Consider the following 19,151-nt stretch of genomic DNA (forward strand, 5'->3'; position numbering starts at 1 on the left):
ATTAACCGCTAAAAACATGTAAAGCACTTATCTCACCGTATGAGACCAGTGGCCAATCCAGAAGATGGAATAGCACCCCCAAAAAAATAAAAAATAATATATATATATATATATATATATATATATATATAATGTATATAAATATATATTCGTGTGTGTGTATAAAGTAGCCTATTGAGCATACATTTGTTCAATTAGTAGTTTAATAAAGTACGACCAACCAGCAGTAATTGATACAATGCCTTTAATTAAATGTAATATATAAGTATAAGCTTGGGACGTAAACAATAGTTCGGAATATTGAGTGCACACAAATGGTTTGCTATGCAATGCATTGTTCTGTGGTCATAATTGTTTGACACACCCTTCTCTGCTTGACAGAGGGACGGTATCAGTAGTGATGTGTAAATCGATTCCCTATTGTCTTAAATCAGGATAACATCTCTTTATTTTTAATCGTAAAACTTGTTATTATTAGTTTATTTTTTACTTGTTCCTGCAGCTCTGCGGGTGGGGCGGGGCTGCTCTGCTGACAGAGCAGGGGAAGGAAATAGTGGTTTGCACTCTCTGAAATGCACATGAATGTTCTCCACCCAGGCTGTACTACAGTCTGAGTGGAGAACATGCCCCGCCCCCCAGTCCCTGTTTGAGAACCGCATCACAGCCTTCCGACCAATCACAATGCATTGTTGTGATTGGCTATGGGGAGCCTGGGTGGTTCCTGAGTGCTCTGTTCCTGTTCTGGAGACGAGGGTGGAGAGAGAGGCGAGACGCGACAAGACACCGCGAGTAGGTAGAAAACAAAATCTTTACCCCCTCTCCCGACCCCTCCACCCTCTGCCCTCTGTGGAATTTTAATTTGCGATCTGAACATCATCTGCGCCAGCTTGTCACCTATGTACTACGTGCACGGCAGCCATTCTAGGTCACCTATGTACTACGTGCACGGCAGCCATTTTAGATATCATGGTCTCCCTGTCCACGATCGATCACCAGCACGCCCCTCTGACCCAGCAGGCAGCCTCCGCGCACCCTGGCTCCCCCTCCCTCCCCCTCATGAGCGTGACCCTTCTGCATGACCCTGTCCTTGGGAGTCACGCCAGCGCCTGACCAACACCTCCTCTCCTCCCATGAATGCCCCTCTGTTGATAAACCTCCCCTCTGCACTGGATTGTCCACGCAGCATGAATACCACTCCATTGATGGCCCCTCACCCCGTGTCCGACTGTCCACACAGGTCCGAGGCCATTGCCTAAGCCGGGAGATATCCTTTACTGCCCCTTATTGTATGAGGTCGCTCTCCTTCAAAGGACCCTCTATTGATCCAGGCCTCCCCACCCCCTGTGATATGATCAGGCTCACACATCCTAAAACTCGACGGAACACTCAGCTGCGTGATGACCCCCTCCTCTTATCAGCAGGTTGAGGACCTCTATTGTGAAGGTATATGGGGGTGGGATTGACACGAGGATTACGGGGATGTCTTTTCCTTGCTTTACAAAGTTCTGATTGTAATAAAGAAAGGTCACATGCCATAAACCAGTGTATAAGAGGCCAGGCCTCCGAGAGGCTGTTAGAGCACCTCGAGACGATACCTTGTTGTCCGATCTGATGTGTTCTGCTCCGTCGGAATAAACTTCTGTTTCCTGCCTTCTGGTCTCCGGCGCCTGCCTCATTGCTTGGTAAACTTGAATGGTACAAGGGCGGTTAGCGCCGGGCAAATCCTGAGAAAGGTCCTAGCCCTACCTTTTTCCACAATTGGCGCCCAATGTGGGGCCCATCAGCGACACGTGGATCCAGTGGGAGAGGTCCCGATGACAGAGTGAACGACTGCAACGATCGGGAAGAGCTCGTGTCCGATAGACCCTCGTCTGACAGCCGATCATCCGACCTTCACTAGTCCTGAACAGACCTCTCTCGAGTGATCTACGGTCCTGACTGGGAACCATCAGGAGTGCCGCGAACATCACGAAGGAGAGAGGACGATCGGGCGCTGGATCCAGAGGACAGGAAACCGTCCATGCGGTCCGGGTAAGGTCGTGTAAACACGACGAATTGAGGAAAATTGTTTTTGTTTGGATAATACTAGTATTACGCTTTGTTGAAACCTCTGGAGATTCGCTGTCTGCAAACGGAGAAAAACAACAGGCTCTCTCTTTGCAAACAGTGAAGGATAGGTAACGCAGACTTTTGTCCCCGTTGTAATCCGTCGTACCTATCTTCCTCCCCCACTGTTTCCCGAACTGTCGTTCGTGGATTATTGTCTGAAGATTCTTTTTCTGCAAACAGGGAAGAACAAGGTCTCTCTTTGCAGGGAGAGAAAGAGTAGGTAACGATAACTTTTCGTGCCCACTTATTCTCCCCACTGAATTGTTTTGATTGACCGATTATTCGGTATTGGTTCGTTTGAGGTATTCACCGCCGGCAAACAACGGAGAATAGAAATATTCTGCCTAGTCTTTGCCCGCCGTGATAAGATAGGTAGTGCAGACTTTTGTCCCCGTTGTAATCCGTCATGCCTATCTTCTCCCCACTGGTTGGTAGCCTGTTTAGCCCGGACCGCTTATTAGAGATGAACCACCCAGCTCCACTGGAGGGCACCCCTAATAAGGACATGTTCACTAAGTATGGACTAGTCGCTATAGCTTACACTAAACTATGGCATAAATATACGAAAAAGAACCCTGAAAGTCAGTGGCCACTGATAGGTTCCTTTAATGAAAATAAAATAAAAACATTAGAAATAGCGCTCCAGAAGAATAAGACCACGCCCACTATGCTCGACAGTATCGGCATGTGGCGCAAAGAAACGGAACAACGAAAGAAAAGAGAAGAAGCAAAAATAGGGAAAGAATTACGAAAGGCAGCCCACCTGGCCGCAAAGCAACTAGAAGAGGAAATAAACGAAAGAAAAGAAGCTACACAAAACCAAGAATCAGGGTCAACAGGCCAATGTCCTGTTAGGACCCCCTCTGCGCTCTACCCTGAATTGCCCTCCAAACAACGGGCAAACGATGAGTTACTGCTAGGTCCCCCAATCATCTACATGCCCCCTCCATATGCTCCCAGCCAACAAAACCTGCAAGCCCCGAGTGTGAGTGAAAGTGACCCTAGTGCTAGTGCACCGGCCCTCACGGCCTCCGCACCAGCCACATTAACAACTTCGTCAGACGACCCCGAGGCTAGCAAACAATCATCAGCCAGGCTAAGTAGGTTAAGCAAAGATGAGCGGGATGGGATCAACAAAATAGCAAAGACATTGGTAGAACGAAGGGAGAGCGAAGAATACACAATGAGCATATATAATTCACATGCCGACAGCCACAGACGGCATTTCATCTTGCGATTCAGCTACCACACCCTGAACGCGTATGAAGATAGGTATCAGAGTAAGGGTCCCGCTAAACTAACAACACTGTATAGGAAGATTGATGTTGGAGATGGGACTGAACGTGAGGCGACGAAGCTCTTCATGCAAATGCTTGAGGTCTTCCGCCACCTCGCGGAGCAGAAACCAGAAGCCAAGGTTACGGTCCCTGAAACAACCTCGGCAGAAGTAGCCAATACTATGATGCCTATCAGAGAAGCGGCTCCTTACTGGATCCCGCCACGGGGCCAGGGAACGAGCGATGATATTAATAATGAAAATGCAAAGGGGAGGGTTGTGTACAATTGGGTTTACCAACCATGGGACCGACAGGATATCCTAACCTTCAAACAAACCCTGCCCGATTTAAGAAAGAACCCGACGGCATTTTATACCGAATTAGGCACAGCCTTGGGTTCGACAATAATGACTTTAGCGGACATTGACTTGTTCTTTGGGTTATGCCTGCCAGCTGACGTGTGGAAGCAAATCCGGAAGGCTGACCACATGGATCTGTTTGGACATACCTGGGACCAACTCGGTAAACTAGATAGACAGCGAGAGCCGGGGAGTAAACTAGTGAAAGACATACTGGAACTCCCAGACAAACTGGTTCAGAAGTTAAAAACACTGGTCCCGGAAAGAAAAGTAGACTGGTCGATAGTCACGGCCTGTCGACAGAAACCCCAGGAAGATGTGTCAGAATACTTCTCCCGATTCGAGACAGTGTTCTCCGACTACAGTGGCCAAGACATGACCACCGCGACCGGACAGCACCTGTTTGTGCAAAATTATGTAAAGGGACTAACACAAGAAGTCTCCCAAAAACTGCAGACGAGTGAGAGTAGTTGGGGGGCCTCCAAACCCGCAGCTATCCTTCAGATGGCTCAGTATTACGAGCACCAAAAGAATGAGAATGATAGGGCGTCCGAGAAAAAGAAGAAAGATTTAAAGGAAAGGGTAATGATAGCCCAGATACAGGGTATAGCGGAGGGACGGGAACACCAAAGGGGGAGCTACCAATCAACCACCCCCAGAGATCTACCTCCTAAAGATCACACCCCAACATCCCACACTGGACGGAGAGACATTAGCAATGACCAATGCGCCTTCTGCAAAGGGTTCGGCCATTGGAAATCCCAGTGTCCGGTTTTGCTAGAAGTGAATAGAAATAGAGACTCCAGGGATGTGGCAGGTGGTCCGAGAAATAGAGTACAAGGACGAGGGAGCACCAACGACACCAGCAATGACAGATCAGGGAGACTGAACACATTTGACCTTCCCCGACAGAACCAATATCAGCTGTCCGAAGGTGAAAATGCCCCCGACTTTGCATAGGACTGCCAGGTAAGCATGAGCGGATTTTGCGGATTGGCAATCCGCGAATTTGCGGATTTGCGAACTCGCAATCCGCAAAATCCGCGAATTCCCGCGAATTTGCGGATTTTTTTTTTTTTTTGTGTTCGCCCGTGTTTCTGCCAGTTCGCGAGGGTTTTTACAATTTCGCAATTTGCGAACTTACCTGTTGGGTCGCAAGTTTTGCGAACTTGTTGTTTCTACGTGTCCAACCTGTTTGGGACACTCTTCTTCATCACTGCCACTCTCTGTCACCACTGCCACTCTCTGACTACTCATGCCACCCTCTGGCCCACCCATGCCACCCTCTGTTTCATCACCACACCCTCTGGTTGTCCAGTGTACATTATTTTCGGCAAAGCAAAGCACACCTTCCCTGCCTCAAGTGACCTGAATTAATTTGGGGCTGATTAATGTGTCACAGAATATTTTTTTAGCTGGCACCTGCTTCCTTAGTGCGCCCTGATTAGTGATCTTTTGCACTTGCTAAGTGCTTTCATTGTTGCAAAATTAGTTACAACACCTGCCCTGCCCCAACTGACAATAATGAATTAGGGGCTGATTAATGGATTTTAACTTCCAGCCTGGCTCCTGCTTGTCTCCCTTAGCTGTAATTCATGACCTTTGTGGCATATGTGTAACTATTCTGAGGTTCAGAGCAGGGTCACATAATAGTTTCAACTGGCAACTGAACTCTGGAGGGGCCCCTCAGGAAGCACTACAGGAAATGGCTACTAATGATGTGCCTGAACTTTTGAACCTGGTAAGTAGTTACTTTCAGTTTTGCTTAGAACGTATTTCTGCAATTTCGCACTTATTCGCGGGGCGCGAACTCACGCGAACAGTGCGAGCAGTGCGAGCAAAATCCGCTGCTCGCGGATTTGCGGATTTTGCAGGAAATTCGCAAATCTCGCGGATTGCGGATTTCCCGAAAATCCGCAAAATCCGCGAGCGGAACGGATTTTCCGCCCATGCCTACTGCCAGGGGCAAGGGAGGGATCCAGTCGAGCTCTGTGTTGACCAGCAAGGTCCTTATGTCACCGCTAAGGTCCTGGGTACAGAGTCTCCATTCTTGGTAGACACTGGGGCGACAAGTAGTATGTTATCAAAACGACTGATTCCAAGGGCACCCTTGTCTGGCTCACACATAACGTCGATAGGTTTCGATGGAACGCCCTCCACTAACCCCCTGTCCGTACCTATTACCTTTGACCTAGAAAACAACACCACTGACGCGACATTTCTACTCTCCTCCAACTCCCCTGACGCCATTATGGGCATTGACTTACTGAAACATTTTCGAGCTACCATTAGGTGTTCCCCAGATGGAATACGAGTCATCCTGTACGACAACCCAGACATGCCCAGATCCCGTCCCCCACGACACATGTGCTCCATAACTGACGCTGACCTGTCCCTGCTTGACACCCTGCCTCCGTACCTGTGGGCCAAAAATGACTCTGATGTGGGGCGAATGATGATTGATCCTATTCACATAACTGTACGACAGGACGCTATGCTCCCGAAACTCCCGCAATATCGGATATCGCCAGAGGGTGAGAAGGCACTGGTAGCGATCATTCAGTCTCTGGTAGATGCAGGAGTGGTTGAAGAGGTGGTTAGCAATGTCTGCAACAGCCCAATCCTACCTATTGTTAAGAAGCAAGGTGAAGGAGATGAGAAAGCGTACCGCTTCATCATCGACTTACGAGAGATTAACAAAGTGGTTGTACCCCAATATCCTGTAGTCTCTGATATCACCACCATTCTGACCCTCATCCCATCCACTGCCACCACCTTTACTGTTATCGACCTTAAAAATGCGTTTTTCTCTATCCCCATTCATCCAGACAGCCGTTATCTCTTCGGCTTCACTTTAAAATCCCGCTCGTACCGATTTTGTAGAGCTCCCCAGGGGTACACTGAAAGTCCCAGCATTTACAGCCAGGCCCTCAAAAGACAGCTGGATGCCTTCCAGCTACCAGAGGGAGTGGTGTTGATCCAATATGTCGATGATATCCTTCTGGCGGCCGACACCACCCCGCTTGCAACGACAGCCACCGTCCAACTCCTACACTTTCTCGCAGAAAATGGCCATAAAGTCTCCAAAAAGAAGTTACAGTTCTGCCAGCCACAAGTGACTTACCTAGGCCATCTTCTGTCCAAAGAAGGGAGGAAACTTACACCCGACCGAATCCAAACCATCCTAGACACCCCCATCCCAAAAACACAAAAACAGGTCCGCTCTTTGGTTGGCCTAACCTCTTTTCGCAGACAGTGGTTGCCTAATTACAGCCTCATTGTGAAACCATTACTTGCCCTGCTGACCAAAGATGTCCCCTCCCCGCTTCCTTGGACCACTGAGTGTCAAGCCTCCTTTAAGGAATTACGGGATGCACTCTGCTCAGCACCCGTCCTCGGAACCCCAGATTACTCCAAACCCTTCTCCCTCTTCACCCACGAAAGGGAGGGGTGCGCATTGTCTGTCCTAACTCAATCAATTGGTCCTAAGCAGCGCCCTTGTGCCTACTTCTCCGCCACTCTTGATCCTGTAGCCAGAGCTTTACCTGCCTGCCTTCGAGCGGTAGCTGCTGCTGCTGTCTCTATCCGCCAGAGCGAAGGAATTGTACTTTCAAACTCCCTCACGGTGTTAGTACCCCATGCAGTTGACACCCTTTTAAACCAGACCAAGACCCAACACCTGACTAGCGCACGACTGACAGGGTACGAGTTGACTCTGCTTGCACCCCACATCACACTAAAGAGATGCACGACTTTGAATCCTGCCACATTGTTACCCCTGCCTGAAAATGACCCCGACATTCCTCCCATCCACGACTGTGTGACCCTCACGGACGAACAAACTAGGAGTAGGGTTGACCTCCGAGACACTGCTTTTCCTGACCCCGATGGAGAGCTATGGGTAGACGGCTCATGCATCAAACTCCCAGATGGCACCACTTCAGCTGCCTATGCAGTAACAACAGCCCGAACAGTAGTTGAGACAGCCTGCATCACACAACGATCTGCCCAGGCAGCAGAGCTGATAGCCCTCACCCGAGCATGCATCATAGCCGCAGGGACCACCACGAACGTATACACGGACAGCCAGTATGCCTTCGGAGTGGTCCACCATTTTGGGCTCCTGTGGAGGGAGAGGGGATTCCTGACGTCCCACGGCACCCCGATCCTCCACGGAGATCTAGTCTCTGCTCTGATTGAAGCAGTTCTCCTCCCCAAACGATTAGCGGTGATAAAATGCCAGGCACACAAAAGGGTGACAGACTTGGTCGGACAAGGGAATGCATTGGCCGACATCACTGCACGAACCACAGCTGAGAATAGGACGGTGACACGCATGTACATGACCAGGTCACAAGCAGAAACATGGAGTGACACAAGGATAATGATCAGAGACATACAGTCGGCCAGCACCCCTCACGAGCTGACTAAGTGGGCGAGGGTGGGTTTGAAGGATGAGGAGGGCTGCTGGCGAACGAAGGATGCAAGCAAATGGTTGCTGCCTGACTCATATCTGATTCCCATACTGACAATGGCTCACTCCCCCGCACACATAGGATCTGCACCCATGATCGAACTCATTTCCAAAGTCTGGCATAACGACAAAATCCCTGACTCAGCCAGACGCCTAGTTCAGCAGTGCCTTATCTGTCTGCAACACAACCCCGGGAAAGGAACTGTAGTACCCCGGGGAGGGTTTGGGACCCCCAATCACCCCTTCGAGGTCCTTCAGATGGACTACATCCAACTAGAGAGATGCCAAAGCCTGAAGTATGTACTAGTCATCGTGTGTGCCTTCAGCAAATGGGTAGAAGCCTATCCAACCTGTGACAACACTGCCATGACTACTGCCAAAGTACTACTGAAGGAATTCTTCCCTCGCTATGGCCTTTGTCGAATTTTATGGAGCGACAATGGCCCCCACTTCATAGCTGAGGTTATCCAATTAATCCTAAAGGGGTTGGGGGTGAAGCAACGATTTCATGCGGTCTTCCACCCCCAATCCGCCGGTCTAGTGGAACGCCATAATGCCACACTGAAGCTGAAACTGGCAAAAAATAGTGGCCACCACTGGACTTAACTGGCCGGATGCCCTCCCACTGGCTTTGTTATCGATGCGCTCCACTCCCACCAAGCACCATTTGACCCCCTACGAGGTCGTGTTTGGGCGACCGATGAATCTCTGGACTGCTCCCAAACCGACCTCCATTCATGACGTCCCGGACGTCCTACTGTCTGATTATTTGTGCAAGTTAACTAAAACGTTGTCTGTCATTCATCAACAGGTGCAGCAGGCCATCCCCGATGCTTCCAGGGGCCCCGGCCATGACATCCAACCGGGAGATTTCGTATTGATACGAAATTTCCAGCGAACCAAGAGTCTGGAACCTCGGTGGACGGGCCCCTGGCAAGTGCTGATCACCACCCGAACGGCACTCCGAGTGGAGGGGAAGAAGCACTGGCTGCACGCGCATCATTGCCGGAAGGTCTCTGCAAACCTGGCCACGACAGAAAACGTCAGCACCCAAGAAGAGCTCCTGAGCAAAGACCGACCAATATTGGACTGTTATCCCGATACTGAGGCACTCGAACTTGCAAAATTCTCTGATCCCACTGTGCCGTCCAGAGAAGGGTATTTCCTGCGTCGAAAGGAGGGAGTTTCGGCTAAGTAGGCCACGGACTAAGTTAAATCTCAGAACGGTGACCTAAACACAATCAAGGGTTGCCGGGAGAGAAGCTAAACGAAGTCTGTGGTTCTGCCCACTACCGAGCCCCTTGAAGGTGATGGAAGCGCCAGATAGGAAGATGATGGAAGCGCCAGATAAGAAGATGATGGAAGCAACAGGAAATACCCAGTATAGAAATCCAAAGACTGACAACCTGCACAAATCAAAGACAATCGCACTCTTCATTGTCTTCCTCTTCTGCCTCCTCCTCATGACCTCCTTCTGGATTCTGGAGGAAAGCACACCGGCTCATGAGGCATTGCTACCTACTGCACAGCCAACACCCCTGAAAGAGCATCACCTAATCTCTCTGTCGCCTCAGCTCCGAGAAAGGCGCAGGGAATTCTGGAACAATTCCTTCGTGCAACTGTTGCACCAACACAACCTTGCTGCGAATGCTACGAACTGTTGGATCTGCGGGTTGCTCCCGCATGCCACTGGACACTCCATCCCCTTCATCCCTTCACCCTTCTCAGTTCACGGCTCTTGCCTCGCCTGGTTGATCCTCATGCAAGAGAGCCACAAGGACAACGCCACCTCCAGCCGGACAGTGTCACACTTCTACTCTGGGTTCTGGCTGAACAAAACAGGAAAGACCCCTGCTGCCCTGTGTCCTGCGCTCGCAGGCGCCACCTTCATCAAAGACATTCCAGCCAAAGAACGAGTCGAAGTACAGGTGCTCCACAATCCAGCCAGAACCACCTTCACTCATCTGCAAAAACAAACTACCGCCACTCTAACTGTGGCCCTGTCTGTTATCAATGTCACAGGTCTCGTGTGTCTCGAAGGCCATGGAACGCAGCTGGTGGGTCACAGCGCCTGCCGAATCACCAGAACATTGGACTCAGCTGACCCCCCTTCCTTTGTTGCTTCTCCGAACATGTACTTTGTGTGTGGCACCAAAGCTTACACCTGGCTCCCGAAGGGTTGGAAGGGTATCTGTTACATTGCCTTCGTTCTTCCACCCACATATGTAGCCCCTGCCAACCATCACCGGCAGAGGCGTGCAGACGACCTTGGACAAGCCGACTCCACCGGAGCACAGTTCCTGGATGCAGCAAAGGGACTTGTTCCTCTGTGGGGCCCAATGGCAAACAGCCGTGCTATCCGACACCTGACCCAGGCAGTAGAAACAACGATCAACATCACGGCTGGCATCCTCGCCAACAACACTGCGGAGCTTCAGGCGGTCCGCCTTGTGACCCTTCAAAATCGTCTTGTCCTAGACGTGGTCCTAGCCGACCGAGGAGGAGCATGCCGCATCATCGGATCCAGCTGCTGCACCTACGTGCCAGACAACTCGCCTTCAGTCTACAAAGCCATTGAACACCTCCACAGACTGTCCTCAGAGGTTCACCAAGAACAGGAAGGATGGTTGCTTGGGAGCTGGTTTTGGGACACTTTGAAGAACTGGGGTTGGAAGTTGTTTTCCTTCGTGCTGATACCTCTTGTGATATTATGTGGGTGTTGCTTAGGTATCCAATGTCTGCCACCTTTGTGCGGTCTTGTTTCCAACTGTATGTGCCCAAAGACTTTGGACTTCCGAAATGAGCACATGAGCCCCCTCTATGAAGTAGAAATACGTGGCCTTATGGGGATAAATCCAAACTGACAAGTTGGCGAGACATGTTAAAAGGGAGGACTGTGGAATTTTAATTTGCGATCTGAACATCATCTGCGCCAGCTTGTCACCTATGTACTACGTGCACGGCAGCCATTCTAGGTCACCTATGTACTACGTGCACGGCAGCCATTTTAGATATCATGGTCTCCCTGTCCACGATCGATCACCAGCACGCCCCTCTGACCCAGCAGGCAGCCTCCGCGCACCCTGGCTCCCCCTCCCTCCCCCTCATGAGCGTGACCCTTCTGCATGACCCTGTCCTTGGGAGTCACGCCAGCGCCTGACCAACACCTCCTCTCCTCCCATGAATGCCCCTCTGTTGATAAACCTCCCCTCTGCACTGGATTGTCCACGCAGCATGAATACCACTCCATTGATGGCCCCTCACCCCGTGTCCGACTGTCCACACAGGTCCGAGGCCATTGCCTAAGCCGGGAGATATCCTTTACTGCTCCTTATTGTATGAGGTCGCTCTCCTTCAAAGGACCCTCTATTGATCCAGGCCTCCCCACCCCCTGTGATATGATCAGGCGCACACATCCTAAAACTCGACGGAACACTCAGCTGCGTGATGACCCCCTCCTCTTATCAGCAGGTTGAGGACCTCTATTGTGAAGGTATATGGGGGTGGGATTGACACGAGGATTACGGGGATGTCTTTTCCTTGCTTTACAAAGTTCTGATTGTAATAAAGAAAGGTCACATGCCATAAACCAGTGTATAAGAGGCCAGGCCTCCGAGAGGCTGTTAGAGCACCTCGAGACGATACCTTGTGGTCCGATCTGATGTGTTCTGCTCCGTCGGAATAAACTTCTGTTTCCTGCCTTCTGGTCTCCGGCGCCTGCCTCATTGCTTGGTAAACTTGAATGGTACAAGGGCGGTTAGCGCCGGGCAAATCCTGAGAAAGGTCCTAGCCCTACCTTTTTCCACACCTCCCACCCCCGATCTGTGCCAGCTGTTAGTTTGAGCTACCACTAGCAGGAGCTCTCACTCTATCCATTAAATTACCTGCAAGATGGAAAATCCTACCAGCCTGAGCCTCAAGCAGTAAATATAGCCGACCAATGGAAATAAGACCCTGCACTATGGTCAACGCCAAATAGTGCCTACCGGCACTGTGGTCAATAGTGCATACACCACCCTAGATTATGACAGTTGTTAATGGATTTAATCTTGGAAGGGAACCTGTGAGTCTCCTCAAGACCCAGCTTCACGGTGAGGGCTTTGTAGAAGTCCTTTCTTTAAGGGGGTGGAACTATCTATGCCCCTCTTCCAGTGGGACATTTCTACGGGGCACTCAGGTCTAGTTTGATTGAACATTGTCAGCTAGGCAGGAAAAATTGTTTACTCTTCAGTCAAGAGCCAGGGTTAACATATGAATTCAGGCTCAGGCATGCAGGAAGGCCCAGACTTTGATCCCAGTAAAAGGGCAGCCTGAACTCAACCTGGCTCTTCACAGATGTGCTTGCTCCAGTTCCACTGAGTTCGCTTCTGTGCTCTAAACTTTTTGTCTTTCTTTTATTCCAGTTCCTCTTTCTCTGCTTTGCCATGTTTTGTTATGAGGGTACCACCTTCCTTTCTGACTGTGTTACAGTTTTCGCAGTCCAACTCTCCATGATTCTACTTACGCCTGTTTCTGTGACTTCTACACTTCAAGATTCTGGTACCTCCAATTCCACCATGGAACTAACGTTTGTTGACTAACCATTTGTGGATTATTTTCCTAACTTCCTATTTCAGCTCACTTGGGACTGGAAAAGAAAGGGTGTTTTTTCTTAATAGATATCAAGTATCCCCAGTACTTGGGTAAGCCTTACCCACACCCACCTACCTGACTGACTACTTCCAAACACAGCCTTAGAACAAACACTTACTGGATAGCTGATTGCTCAACCTTTGAACTTGCTGAGAAGGGTTAAGATAGATCCACGGCCTTCAATTTCCTTAAAGAATGCAACTCCTTAGACCTTTATGGCAAATTTCTATATTTTTGTTTTGTATATCTATGTTACTTTTTCGAAAATTCAATAAAATTATTCTGAACTAAAAAAAGAAGGCAACGCCACCACTACAGCAGCATGAAGCAACCTGAGGCCTGTGTGGTGTCACAGTATGACGTGCCAACACTCCACAGAGCACCCAAATACATGCACAAAGAAATATATATAAACACGCACACATAGCCTGTGATTAAATGCACCAGCAGAGAATTCAGTTTTCCTTGCTGAGATTGCCACTTGTGGTTTACACACAAACCTCTGTAGGAGTCGGCGAATCCACACAACAGTGGTAAGGCTCTGTTTACCTTTGGCAGCTGAAAATTAAGGGTTAATTTCTAAGACCTTTTAAAAGCACTCTGAATGTCCAGGTGCATGTAACTTGATCTCTTTCTACGGTGTACTGTTTCCTATCACAGCTGCAAGAAGAAAGTGACACGGCCTTTCAAAATATGATTAACTCCGCCTCTCGACCAGCCAGGAACTGTCACAGGATTTTAGAACTCCGCTTGAGAGAAGAAGACGTCATTTTCCGAGTATCCGAATTCTTGTAAAAAAGGAGAAACGGCCGATGCCTCAGGACAATCGACAATCAGAACCTTCTCATTGTCCGACGAGATAATTCAGCTTCTTTCTATCACAGCAGCTTTTATAATTAAAACACCCAGGGCAACGAATTCAATTAACTCCCCTCCCCCAAAGATCAGCAAAACCTGAAGGTCGCATCACAGCCCTTTAATTATTTATTTTAACGTAAAATACGCACAGACGCTCACACATTCAACTTTACGTAAACCCTGCAGTCTGTTGAGGAGTCTAATCACCCTTGAACGCGTTTCTCAAGTGGACGACCAATTAAAAAGAATAAAAGGCAAAACAAGAGACAAAAAGGTAACATCTCGCAGTTTGCAGATGTTGGAATTTTACACGAGCTGCTAGCAGAAAGATGAATTTGCTGAACAATAATCCAAACATGTTAATACATTTTAAGTTAAAATGAAATAATTCCTCTAAAATTAACTCTGATCAGTGTTACACTAACCTGCAATCAGCAAGTGCGCCCACATAAGCGGCACTACTGTGAAATGCTCAGCAGAAACATAACAGTTTTAGTTAACACAGAACTATTTTACTTGGCATAGGCCTTGCAACACTACATATTTAGAGGCATCTTTTCCAACGCTATCTGGGCTCACAGCTTGTAATTAACACCTCACTCTCTTGTGCGAGATTCAGGTGGTAATTTTTTTCCAAGGAAAGCCTCAAGAATTTTTTGCATGTTTATCTGTGGACCCTGTCGATGAAATGTAAAAGTTAGATAAATTGCATGATTTCGTAGAATATGTCAGCTTTTCAGGGATATTTTAAGGATTGTAGGGCCTTGGGCCAAATATATTTTGGGGGCCCTTGTTTCGAACAGCTTTAACTTAATGATCCAAGTTCACCTTTCATGCCTCCTTTGGCCAAGTCTCTGACAGTGCACAAACACACTCGTCCAAATTCTAAATGAGTTTTCAATATTGTAACACTGCAGCAGTTCACTGATGTTACTGCAAATATCCTCTGTGACCCACTCCCATTTCTCCTATGTGAGGTTTTAACCTAAGAAAACATTTTTTTTATGGCTGTTGTATGAAACATAAACCCAACATTTCTCTGTAAAATGTCTGCAATAGACTTTCACACATCACCTAGATTAAAATTAAATTAAAAGAAAAGGGTATTTAAAACAATGTGTAGAAGAATTATTCAAGGTCACCAAGGCAACTTTCTGCAGAACAGAGCTTTCTCTATCAGGGGACGCCCTGAATGGCTGGGGCCCTGGGCTAGAGCCCACTTTGCCCATGCCTTAAAACAGACACACTCCTGACTCAGCATTTGGGCTGGGGATGCTGTGTACTTACAGTCTGGTCAATCCTGAGTTGTAGTCTATTATTCCCGGGCTTTAACTGAACTTCAAATTAGGAATCAATTATGTGAATACGCCTAATCCAGGCACTTGTAGTAAACACAGGATACAAATACTACCTGAAGTCTGAGACTCTACGCAAGGAGGAGTGGGAGGCTCGCATAAGAGAGATTTATTTATTTATTTACTGACATTTATAAAGCGCGAACGAATACCCGTAGGCGTCTCGGCGCTAGACTACAGTAGTGTTCCTCCCCAGTGGCTGTAGCTCATGCGGAATGGTGTGCTGTATTATTGGTTAAATAACCATGTCTTCAGACTTTTTCGAAATTGTAGGAGTGAAGGACTGGTTTTTATGTGGTGTGGCAGAGTATTCCAGATTTTAGGAGCCGCAACTAAAAAGCGGCGGTCGCCCCAAGAGACAGTTCTGGTACGTGGGACCACTAATTGTTTAAGTGATGTGGATCGGAGCTTTGTGACCGGGTTATAAGATGTTAGTTGGTCTTTGAGAAAGCGAGGTCCTTGATCCTGCAACACTTTATAAACTGTACACAGTGATTTAAACTTTATCCTGTTTTGGATGGTAAGCCAATGGTAAGTCCTCATGGTATCTGAGATGGGCGCAAATCTAGGTATTTTGGACAGAAGGCGTGCAGCCGCGTTCTGTACAGTCTGCAGCTTTTTTATGACTCGGGATTGTGCATTAAGAAGGAGTCCGTTACAATAATCTAATGATGTTAAAACCAATGAGGTAACCAAGGTCTTGGCGGCCGTGTCCGGCAGAAAAGGGATGATTTTTCTTATCCTTCTAAGTTTAAAATGAGCGGAGGCTGCAACCTTATTTGCGTGTGCCATAAAGTTGAGCTGGTCATCAAAGGTAACTCCTAGGTTTCTGACCTTAGAAGAGGGACAAGGTGGGGTGCCAAAAACTGATGGCCACCAAGTTGCAGACCAGGCTGGCGAGAGGGTACCAAAGATAACCACCTCTGTTTTCTCGGAGTTGAGCTTCAGGCAATTTCTCGCCATCCACTCACCAATAGCAATCATTCCATTTTGGAACGGTTCTGCTACCTCCTGCCCGTCACCTTTGATGGCCAACACCAATTGTGTGTCATCTGCGTATGAGGTTAGGCTCATCCCATGTGCTTTGATGACACTAGCAAGGTCCGACACATATATGTTAAATAGTGCCGGACTTGGGGATGAGCCTTGAGGAACAATGGTGCTACTTTAAGGCCACTGTAGGCAGCTGCCTTATGGATTCACCGCATGTGGCATAAAAATGGCCTAGTCAGTGAGGGAAAGGGAGAGCATAGAGGATCAGAAACTCCTTGCACCAAAGTTGTATAGATCCATACAAAGGGAAAACCCAGATTTAGTGGTAAAGTCACATATTCCTGGTTGCTTCTTCCTGCACTTTTTATTGCACATGTTCCTGCTATGGTGGGTTGCAGCTTCAAAGGGCAACTAGTGGGCCTGATCCTCTATCAAGCTTCATATCCTTCTTAAGCAGCAGAAGTTGACAGGGAGACCAAAAAGACTAGGAGCTAACTGGCATTTGCCAAGACCTGCTCTCATGCTAGAGGAACAAGCAAGTTTGAGTTTAGACCCAGAAGGTCTCCAATTTTGCACTGTGGGGAAGCTGTGGTCAGGCTCGGGATGTGGATGTCCTCTCCCAGCACCCAATGTTCCCATTCACTCGTGATAATCATCCTCTATCAGTTGGGAATCCAAGACTCTGTGGCTTATTTATGAGCAATTTGCGCCACTATTGTGTCACTTTTAGTGATGCTGCGGTGGCGTAAAACGTGTGCCACATTGCTCCATATTTACAAAGTGATGCATCTAAGCAGATGCGTCACTTTGTAAAGACCTGCGCAACATTATACCTATGTCAGGTATAATGTATGCAGGGTGGACGTCCCTTGCAATAAAGGCTCGTAGAGGTGGCGCAGTGAAATCTATACTGTGAAACTTCTAGAAGACCACTGCATCAAATCCTTATGCCTGCCTCACACCAGGCGTAACACTGATGCAGGCCCTTTTACGTGGGGGTTGCCGCATCTGAAAGGACACGTTGCTGGAGTTTCGTCTGTTTTCAGACACACTCCAAATGCGTCACTTTTGTCCCTACAGATACTTCAAAAATACTGACGTATCTGTAATTCCTTGCGACATGTAGCGCCGTACAGTAAATATGACACATCCATGGTGTCGCAAGAGGGGGACTGTTGCATCGCTGGTTTCATGCAGCAATGCAACAGTTTTCATAAATGAGGCATTCAGTTCCCACCAATGCAGGACAAACACCACAAGCTAGTTTTATTGTCTGGCAAGGTCAATGCAAGTGGATCATTCATGCTCCACAAGTATTAGATGACACATCTCACATTGTCCTGGCACCAGGCAGGTTAGGAAGGTTCATGGGGTTAACCCTCAACCCGATTTTAACCTCTCCAGCATTGGACAGACTGAAAAGGTTGCGTAGACGTTCTGGTGGAAAACCGATCCTGGTCCCTGGAGAAAAGGATCCAGCTACCCACTTGGCTGGCTTCATGGGCAGGTAGCCTCGATATCATATACTATCGCCTTTAAAATAACAGAATAGGGTAAGCCTCTCACCTTCACATGCAGAAATGGAAAGAGGACAAGCTGCTAGGCTATAATTTCTTCCATTTTCCAGGAGACCATTCCAATATCACATGGTAGGTTTGGTGCCCATCGGTGCAGGCGACCCCTTGTTCCTTGGGACTGGCTTTTAACCTTCACAACTATTGTTAGACAAAAGAGATGGATATAGAGCCCTGTGAGGGAGCCTTCATGTGATTTTAAGACATATGCCAGTGGAAAAAAATGGATTGCTGTCCTCTCTTTATGAAGGTCTTATACTGCTGCCAGATGCTTGAATGATGCCTCAATGGCAGTGTTGGGACTATTGCCACTGCACTTTCTTCAGCCTGAAATTAAGAGATTGTAAAAGAAGGGATATTTCAGCAATACTCCCTACACAATGGGAAAAGAATAGTTTCTTTGACAAATAGTTTAACCCCTTCTGTGCTCATGTCGAGCTCAGCTCGTCATGAGGCACACTGCTCGTGTGCTCATGACTAGCTGAGCTTGTCATGAACACACCCATTTTTATTATGATCCAGCACAGCAGATAAATATCTCAAGCAGCCAAGGTGTTAAAACATCTGGTTATACAAGGTCAAATATCTTTTAATTTTTCATAAATGTTTACGTTCTGTCTTCAGTTACTGTTTCCCTCATGCCCCTTCCAAGTAGATTCTCAGTAATATTTTATGACTAAAAATCTTGGGTTCAAAGCAGATTTTCAGTAAATAACCACAATATCTCAAGCACGAGCACCACTGTGCAAGGAGCAACATGATAGCTAAAGCACCCCCAATTATTTTCAGAACGCCTGGTATATCTCAAGTTTTGAGAGCAGTAAGTGGGGGTAGTCAAAATGTTGTCAGGAATGTTTAAAATATGCAAGGAAGGGCAACTAGTTTTCCAGGGACAGACAAATATTCTTAAGAATACGCACAATATGTCAGCAAAGACCACTAAAATACTAGGGACAGCTAGCTTCATACCAAGCATGTTATGTTATGTTAGGGAATTTTTAAAACAACGTGTATACCCAAGGGTGTCTTCGCCCTATCTGAGAAAGAGCAGGCCAGAATACAGTGATTTAAATATTAAATAGCCAAGTTTTGATCTCCTTCCTAAAGGCTAGCAAAGAAGGGATAGCTCTAATGTGTGACGGTAGGCTATTGCACAGCTTGGCTGTGCTATCGATAATGCTTCTGCCACCCCAGTGTGCTTTTTTGATTTTTGGGACAGCTCAAGTGTTAGAGTTAGCGGAGCGGAGATCTCTGTTAGGGATGTACTGTTTCAATGCGGACCTGTGAAATTCCGGCCCTGTGTTATGCCGTCCTTTATGCGCAAGGCAGAAGGCTTTCAATTTTGAATGCCTGTGGATAGGAAGCTAGTGTAAATTACCAAGTCTCTGGGAAATCTGTGTTTTGAGTCAAAGTAGCATAGAAGGTTAATATGTCTCCTGCAAAGCACATTATGAAACACGCCGATGACAGATTTTTATTTTACGGGTAAGTGAGTTACTGCTTTTAAGATAGAGATACCT

This window comes from Lissotriton vulgaris, chromosome 4_1 (assembly GCF_964263255.1).
Source record: "Lissotriton vulgaris chromosome 4_1, aLisVul1.2, whole genome shotgun sequence".
In the NCBI taxonomy this organism is placed as follows: domain Eukaryota; kingdom Metazoa; phylum Chordata; class Amphibia; order Caudata; family Salamandridae; genus Lissotriton; species Lissotriton vulgaris.